The sequence below is a fragment of the Cryptomeria japonica genome, chromosome 5 (genome assembly GCF_030272615.1).
Source record: "Cryptomeria japonica chromosome 5, Sugi_1.0, whole genome shotgun sequence".
Classification (NCBI taxonomy): Eukaryota; Viridiplantae; Streptophyta; class Pinopsida; order Cupressales; family Cupressaceae; genus Cryptomeria; species Cryptomeria japonica.
Genome location: NC_081409.1, coordinates 295,405,732 through 295,414,287, shown reverse-complemented (window position 1 = coordinate 295,414,287; position 8,556 = coordinate 295,405,732). Strand labels below are relative to the sequence as shown.

The window sequence follows — 8,556 nt, the reverse complement described above, 5'->3', positions numbered from 1 at the left end:
GTTGACCCAGTTCCAATTGTTTCTCCAACATCTCTTGTTTGAAGATATACTCTCTTTTTCTATATCCACCAGTAGCAGAACAAGCCCCAGCAAAGCCAGTTACTACTACAGCCCCAAACAGAGCTACTAGCCAGAGAAAGCTACTAGCCACTAGCCACTAGGTAAGGACCGCCTAGGTAAGGAGCGTATCAGTAATTTGTTCCTGGGGAACTACGGACACATAGAAAGTAAGATTGGTACTATAGCAAAGGCAGAGGTTGTAGTTTCATTTCTAGATCAGGACCGAAACCTCCTAGCATCAGTGGCACCACCAACATCAACAGATTCCGTAGTTTATTTTGTTGGGCAACTCTGTTGATTCATCAGTGCAAGCACCCGCACCACTATAAGCATGGACAGAAGTAAAGGCAGTAGCTCTCCTGGTAGTGTCTACTATAGAAATTACGTATGTAACCAACGGCTTTCGAAATGGAATGGATGGGACAAGAAAGGAGCAAGCAAGGCCTTAAGAAAGAACCTGCGATGAAGAGGCATCGACTGAGTCATCAACAACTACAGAATTTGCTCAATCAACACAGTCGACTGGGTGATCCACTACCTTTGCGTTTGTAGGTTATGGACCGGATCTACTACTCGCCCAAGTAGAAACCATCACGGGTGCACAGGACAACCCTATCGCACTCAACATGACTCCTATGCGCACTGCTATCGCAACACCAAGTGCTTGAGTTGGCACTGAGTCAAGGACAATCTCGACTGAACTAGTAGGGTGCGGAAAGGGATACACTGGGATCCAATGACAACGAGGCAAAACAGGGGCCAGAGACTGAAGAGCAATTCGGAACAACTATTCCCATACACCTCTTCTCCTGGGACCTATCAGGGAACAGATGAGCGATTTATACCCAAACGAGAATCACAAACGAATAAGGGGAAAGCACCTTAGATAGAGCTCGTAGTTTCACAGGCGAAAGAGGTAATCACCATAATGGATGGCTGGCTCAGATCCCTCGAAAAAGAATTTGACCCTAGGTGCATTCGGAACCTAGCAATAGAAGTAGATATGGCCTAAGAGGCAATCAGAGATATGGATATTGGGGAAGAGAATAGACACTACAAGGCTACCTCCTCGAGTGAACAAATAAAGCTTCGTTAGGCTACATCAACACCTATTAAGGATAAATATGCCCCCTTATTAATCAGCCTGCTAGAATAAGGACGTAGATTATTGTAGGGACAACCAGCGGCATCTAATTATTCTATTTGGGGTGGGGGGGGGTAGGATAGGTAGTGGTACGTTAGTTCCAGCCACCTTAAATACTACTATGTAATATCATGTATTATGCTTGTTCCAGCGAACTTAAGTACGTAATATCTTGTGATCCGAGGATTCGGTAATTAGTCATTTCATTCATCGTCTAAAGTCTAACACCCCTGGCGAACCTGGAGGGTAGGGATCCGGAGCCCTACCCGGAGGCGCCCTTCCCTTCTTCCGGCTTTCCAAAAATAAAGCCCCTACAATTCTATGGGCGGCAAGTTGTGATATTCTATATCTCTCCCTACCTTTCCCCATCCATCCAATCGGGGGGCTTGTATTGTAACTCCATCCTCAAAAGTAAAATCGTCAGAATTGTAGGGCCTTCGACATTATCCATTGTTCCCTAATAATGTTGTCATTGTTTTGCCGCCCATAGAATTGTAGGGGGCCGCTTATTTGCCGTTGCGGCCCATAGAATAGTAGGGGCCTCCCACCCGAACTATAGGTAGGGAAGCCCTATCAACAATAGAACTTCCACTAGCAAATAGCCCTTCCACTGGCTCTCCTCCTCCCACCCTACTATTTGTCACAGTTCGGGTGGGAGGGAATTCTAGTTCCTCCCAACCGGGTGGGAGGGAATTCTAGTCCCCGAGGGAACAGAGGCTTCGAATAAGGATCCTCCTATTCCTATTTTCTTTCCATGAGAACAACACAAGATATATGTCTAACAACGATATGCCTAGCTAACGAGATTGGTGATGGTGGGACACCCTAGATCCTTAGACAGTGCCTAGGACGGGAAGGGCTCGCAATGGTGGCTTAGTCACAAGTATTTTGGATTAGCTAAGTGTTTATACAAGAGGTGTCCTTATATTGTAAACGTTAGCAAGATGAAATGATATGCAAAAAATTCTCAAGCACACTCCTAAGACTTTAGCATGGTTCACGCACATTTTGGATGTTCACAACTAGGTTATAATTGAATTCATATCAGGGGTGGTTAAATCCATAAGGGGTGCACCCAAGTGAAGGTAGAAGCACTACTACAATACGGGGTTATAGCATCACTGATTTGTATCACTATAGCCCTTCCCTGAGAACTCAGGAAGGCGCATTACCGTACTATCAGTCGTTCTAGCCATATCGCCGATCTCACTGGATACCAAAATAAAACCCGGAGGACCTGGCTATTCTCTCTGACCTACTCCACTATTCAAGCTACAATTTAAGTTGTTGCATTACTCCCTCCTCCACTAGTATTCTGTCCTGCACCCTATTGTATGCTACTACTATTTTCCAAGCCGCTAACAGAAGCTGGTATCACCGCAAAAGCAGAATAACAAGTCGGAATTACCTCTATATATCCAAAATCTATGGGGGTGATGATTGGATCGGTTTGGTTGCGAACAAGTGGGAAACAGAAACTCAGGCGGAACCTAGATGGAAGGAATAATTTTGATGGTTCAATCCTCTCTGACATAGTATGTCCACCTATGGATGGCAACCAAACCCTTCTATACGTAATATGAAGAGAGTTGCATTGGAGATTCGCTCCCTTACTTTTGATCCGAAATGCTTCCTTCGAGTTTGGATTCCAACATATCGAATTGATTGGCCCCAGTAGAGTTTATATTTTATGATAGGAGCCCCACCCAGGGGAAGAAAATGATCTGCCTTAAGGCTCAGTATCTTGGAAGCTGGTTCGAAGCCCTGTAGGGGGGTAGGGAAGAAATAAAAAGAATACCAACCTGAGGAGTCTACCCTCCTGACCACCCACCCTGAGAACATGTGTAGTATAGAATCGAGTATCGAGAAGTATATATGAATCCGTTGTAGTACCTTTTTCTTCAGATCAAGATCAAGTGGATATTCCAGAACTTCTTCTTGACAAACATAAATCACTTTCGAATTATTCGGTGGATCAAGTGAAACACGAATTAGTTGACTCAAACTGTTTTGAAAAAGGAAAAAAAATCTTGAATTATTTCGAAATTGATCAAACCATACCTAACGAACATAAAGACTCTATCTATTCCACCATCTTTTTGAAAATACCCATATGAGTGTAAAAAAGGAAAAAAATAAACTCATCGTACCATTATGGTGTGATAAACAATGGGGAAAGCGAAGAATCCCTTGTCCTGATTTCATTTTTAGAATACCCAGAGGACAAGGTATTTTACTAAATAAAAAGCACATTTTTTCTTTTTTGAATGACCCCCGTTCAAAAATGATAAAATATGGGAATATTCTCGGAGGTTATTCAATTGAAAAAAAAAAGAATTCTCTTGAAAATCAGACGAAGGGCCCAGATTAAAAATAAAAGACTTATGCTTCTCTTATTTCAGTAGGAACAAATGAGATCATTATCAATATGATTCAAATTAGCTTGCTGAAATACCCTTTTTTCAATATCGCAAAAAGGGAAAATATAGCAAGTTCTCCATTTTTGTTTCATAACAAATTAGGTCACACTAATTCTTTTTGTTTGAATGATCAAAGTAAATTACTGAGTAAGGGAACTATTAGTTCATTACCTAATGAGAATAAAAAAGATGAATCTTTTACTATTCTTTCTCCTTCTGATTTTTTGCAAATCGTTTTGTTTCATGATTTAAAATGCTTGAATACAGTAAAAAAGTTGGATGCAAATAAAAAAAGAATTGAATTGTCAGGTCTACTGGGTCATTTACATAGTATTGCTAATCATTTCCCATACTCTCATTTCATGACTTATAAAAAAGTGTTACTAACTGAACATTCAATTTCTAACAATGACTCGAATAATTTCCAATTAGCTAAATGCTATTTTATGGACGAAAAGAGGGGAATTTATCAATTTGATTCATGCAGGAATATTATTTTCAATTTCTTCAATTTGAATTTGTACTTTTGCCTATCCAATTATTTTGAAAAAACATTTCCAGTAGTCAGCCTTGGACAATTTTTTTCTGAAAGTATATGGATATCCGAAGATAAACAACTCCAAGGATCTGGTCAAATTGTAGTTGTTCATGACAAATCTTTCGTCATTAGATTAGCTAAACCCTATTTGGGTACTCGAGGAGCAACTCTTAATAGTTATTATGGGAAAATTCTTTACCAAGGAGATACATTAATAATTCTATTATACGAAAGATTAAAATTCGATGATATAATTCAAGGTCTTCCTAAAGTTGAACAATTGTCAGAAGCCCGCTCAAATACTTCAATATCAAAAAATCGAAAAAAAAGATTTCAAAAATTGAACAGATACCTAGCAATATTTTTTGGAAACTTCTGGGGGTCATTCACCAATGTTAGACGGGATTTGAACCCGTGACTTCAAGGTTATGAGCCTTGCGAGCTACCAAACTGCTCTACTCTGCGTTATCCCCTCATATTACCTTTGTTATAATACCCCAAAATGGGTACATCGAGCAATCCCTTGGGTATGCTATTATCCCTCCTATATAGGGAGGGAGGATAGCATAATAATAACTTTAAGCAATTTTTTTGAACCTACCAACTCGATTTGGTTACCCCAGCCAACAAACATGCGTGAGCCATTTCACGGATTATATATTCGGATAATTCAAAGTCTTTATAATTGGCTCTAGGTCTTGCAGTCTTCAAACAACGTCGACGAAGACGTGTAGGTGCACTATTACGCGGTAGAGATTGTAATTTTCTATAAATATCCAATTTATCATCCAGTGATGAGACTTCGCTCATCTCTTTTTTCAAAGATTGGCAAAGCAAATTATATTTCCTTTCCAATCTTTGTTTCTTTTTCTCTCTTTGAATGAGACTTTTTCTTGCCATAATGATTCAGCTAGTTTATATAAATAATATAGATCAAATTTGAGATGGAGAAGTATTATGTGGATTACTCTTTCTTTTTATGCATAGAGATTAGATAGAAAATCTAAATATTAGAATAAAATGAAAAAGAATTAACCGAATTTGCCTGATGTAGAGGCGATTAAGAAAGCTGCATTGGTGACTATATAGCCTACAGAAAAGTGAGCTAATCCAACTAATCGCGCTTGAATGAGCCATTACAATTATTAATGCTCAAATGAAATTAATTTCCCCATGATCTGTATATCCAATTGTTGCAATATAGAGACAGGGTTCCTTCCCGAAGCTATTATTAAATTGAAATATGTGAGATTCTCTCATTTTTGTTCAATAAAAAAAAAAATGTTTGAATTAAGTTGATCAAACAGAGCTAGAGTAACTGGCAGCTAGCAGGATGGTTCTATCCTGCTCTCTTTTAATGTTAAGCAAAATTATATTGCTATGTTAGAAGCAGGATAGCTATACTTAGTATACTTCAAATATACCCTTGGTATCATATTGACAATCAAGCAAAGATTGTAGAAGATATCAATAGTTTTCCATTTCCTGATCTCTTTCTTTCATGGGATCAATTTACCCTTGATTTTACAATAATATAGGGAGCCTAGCATGTCTGGGAATACGGGAGAATGCGCTTTTGCTGACATTATTACTAGTATTCGATACTAGGTTATCCACAACATTACTATACCTTCTCTATTCATTGTAGGTTGGTTATTTGTCAGTACGGGTTTAGCTTATGATGTATTCGGGAGCCCTCGGCCAAATGAGTATTTCATAGAAAGCCGACAAGAGGTTCCATTAGTCACTGGTTGTTTCGATTCATTAGAGCAACTTGATGAATTTACAAGATCTAGTTTTTAGGAGGTATTAATGACTAGAGATAGAACCTATCTAATTTTTACAGTTAGATGGTCAGTTGTTCACAGGCTAGTTGTACCTATGGTTTTTTTCTTGGGATCAATATCAGCAATGCAGTTCATACAGCGATAAACTTTTTATAAACTAAATCACAGAGCTATTTATGACACAATCAAACCCGAATGAACAAAATGTTGAATTGAATCGTACCAGCCTCTATTGGGGGTTGGGGGGGGTGGGGGGATAAAAACTCCAAATATTCTAGTAGGATTAACGATCATTGCTTTCGCATCCGAACCTAGTTCCGGAGATTGGAATATATGTTTGTTTTCTTGTCAGTCGAGTGCCAGCTCTCATCGAGAAGATTCCCTTCTCATTGTGTTGGGGCATTTAAAGGTATTAACCCCCCGGAAGCCCAAAGTAAGTAAAATTGTGCGTAAAGAAAAGGGTGGATATCAAATAACTATTGATAATCCATTAGACGGTTGACAAGTGGTTGACTTTGTACCTCCAGGACCGGAACTTCTTGTTTCAGAAGGCGAATTCATCAAGGCGGATCAGTCGTTAATGAATAACCCTAATGTGGGTGGATTTGGTTAGGAAAATGCAGAAATAGTACTTCATTTTTTATCAGAAGCCTATGACTTTGTGTTTGATGGAGCAAAAAGAGGAAAACAATTTATGATAGTTGGTACAAAACATCAAACAGCTGATGCTGCTGCAGCTCGATGTCATTATGTAAATAAAAAATGGCTCGCGGGTATGTTAACTAATTGGTTTACTACAGAAGCAAGACTTGAAAAATTCAAAAATTTAACGAAAAAAAAAATACGGGAGGATTTGATGGATTTACGAAAAAAGAAGCAGCAATACTCAAGAGAGAATTGAACAAATTGCAGGAAGATCTAGGGGGTATTAGATACATGACAAAATTGCTCGATATTGTAATAATTCTCGATCAAAAAGGAGAATATACTGCTATTCGGGAATGTAGAACTTTGGGTATTCCAACAATTTGCTTAGTTGATACAGATTGTGACCCAGATCTTGTGGATATCCTAATCCTAGCCAATGATGATGGTAGAGGACCAATCCACCTGATCCTAAATAAATTAATTTTAGCAATTCGCGCGGGTAGAGAATTGTAGTATAAAAAGTGAATTAAAAATTAAAAAAGAGAAGCTATAACTAAGTTGGCTACTATTCCCAAATCTTATAGAATAGATTAAGATAAAACATTTTGATAGAAATAAAGAAATCTTCTTAATCAATCAAATAATCATTCCATTATTTTATTTCATAGCTTGACTGATGATAGTGTAAATAATTGAGGAATCGGTCATTGAACCAAAATCATTTCTTTTTGAAGTTCATCTTTCTATATAAAGGGTAATATGGATATTGTACAATTTCCTATTAACATGCTGAATTATTTCTACGAGATATCCGGTGTGGAAGTAGGTCAACATTTTTATTGGCAAATAGGGGGGTTTCAAGTTCATGCACATGTACTTATAACTTCCTGGATTGTAATTGTTGTCTTATTAGGTTCAGCTACTCTAGCTATTCGAGACCCACAAATCATTCCGAACGGAGCACAAAATTTTTTGGAATATGTTCTCGAATTTGCTCGGGACTTGGCTAGAACTCAGATTGGCGAAGAAGAATATGGTCCCTGGGTTCCTTTTATAGGGACTATGTTTCTATTTATCTTTGTTTCTAACTTGGCAGGTGCTCTTTTTCCTTGGGGAATTATTAAATTACCTCATGGGGAATTAGCCACACCTACAAATGATATTAATACCACAGTAGCTCTAGCTTTGCTCACATCAGTAGCTTATTTTTATGCAGGTTTTGCAAAGAGGGGTTTAGGCTATTTTGGTAAATATATTCAACCAACCCCAATACTTTTACCAATTAACATATTAGAAGATTTTACAAAACCTCTATCACTTAGTTTTTGACTTTTTGGAAATATATTAGCTGACGAATTAGTAGTTGTCGTTCTTGTTTCCTTAGTACCTATAGTGGTACCTATACTTGTAATGTTCCTAGGATTATTTACAAGTGGTATTCAAGCTCTAATCTTTGCAACTCTAGCTGCAACTTATATAGGTGAATCCATGGAGGGTCACCATTAATTCAATTAATTGGACTCAGTCTTTTTGAACTTTTCATTTCAATTCTCCTTTGTATAATCATAAATGAAAATACTTCATCTCTAAGATCTTAGTAGAAAAATTAAGGATCGCTAATCCCGTCGATAAAATTCATAGATAGAATAGATCCTATTTGTAGATTCATATCTACATAGTAAAATGAATAGGTTTACTAATGGGAATTAGTTTAGTAAACTGTGTACCCTGGTGTGGAATAATGCATTTTTCGATTTCGAAGGGATACATACATTTTATGTACATAGTTTGTATTATGTTATATAATTATATATATACTAATATATATAATTATTTAGAATTAACCATAAAAAATGGGCTATTACGCGGAATATTTCACTTTATAAATGAAAAAAATCTCTCTATTTCATCTAAAAAAGAATATAATGTCAGGGTAGAGAATTGGTAATATCATAACTT

At 37.5% G+C, this 8,556-nt stretch overlaps 2 pseudogenes; both read left to right on the top strand.

Annotated features, from left to right (window-relative positions):
• The first annotated feature begins 391 nt into the window (after positions 1-391).
• On the top strand, positions 392-7,110 carry LOC131045811 (small ribosomal subunit protein uS2c-like; annotated as a pseudogene).
• A 246-nt stretch (positions 7,111-7,356) lies between these two features.
• Positions 7,357-8,103, top strand: LOC131045778 (ATP synthase subunit a, chloroplastic-like; annotated as a pseudogene).
• Positions 8,104-8,556: the final 453 nt, after the last annotated feature.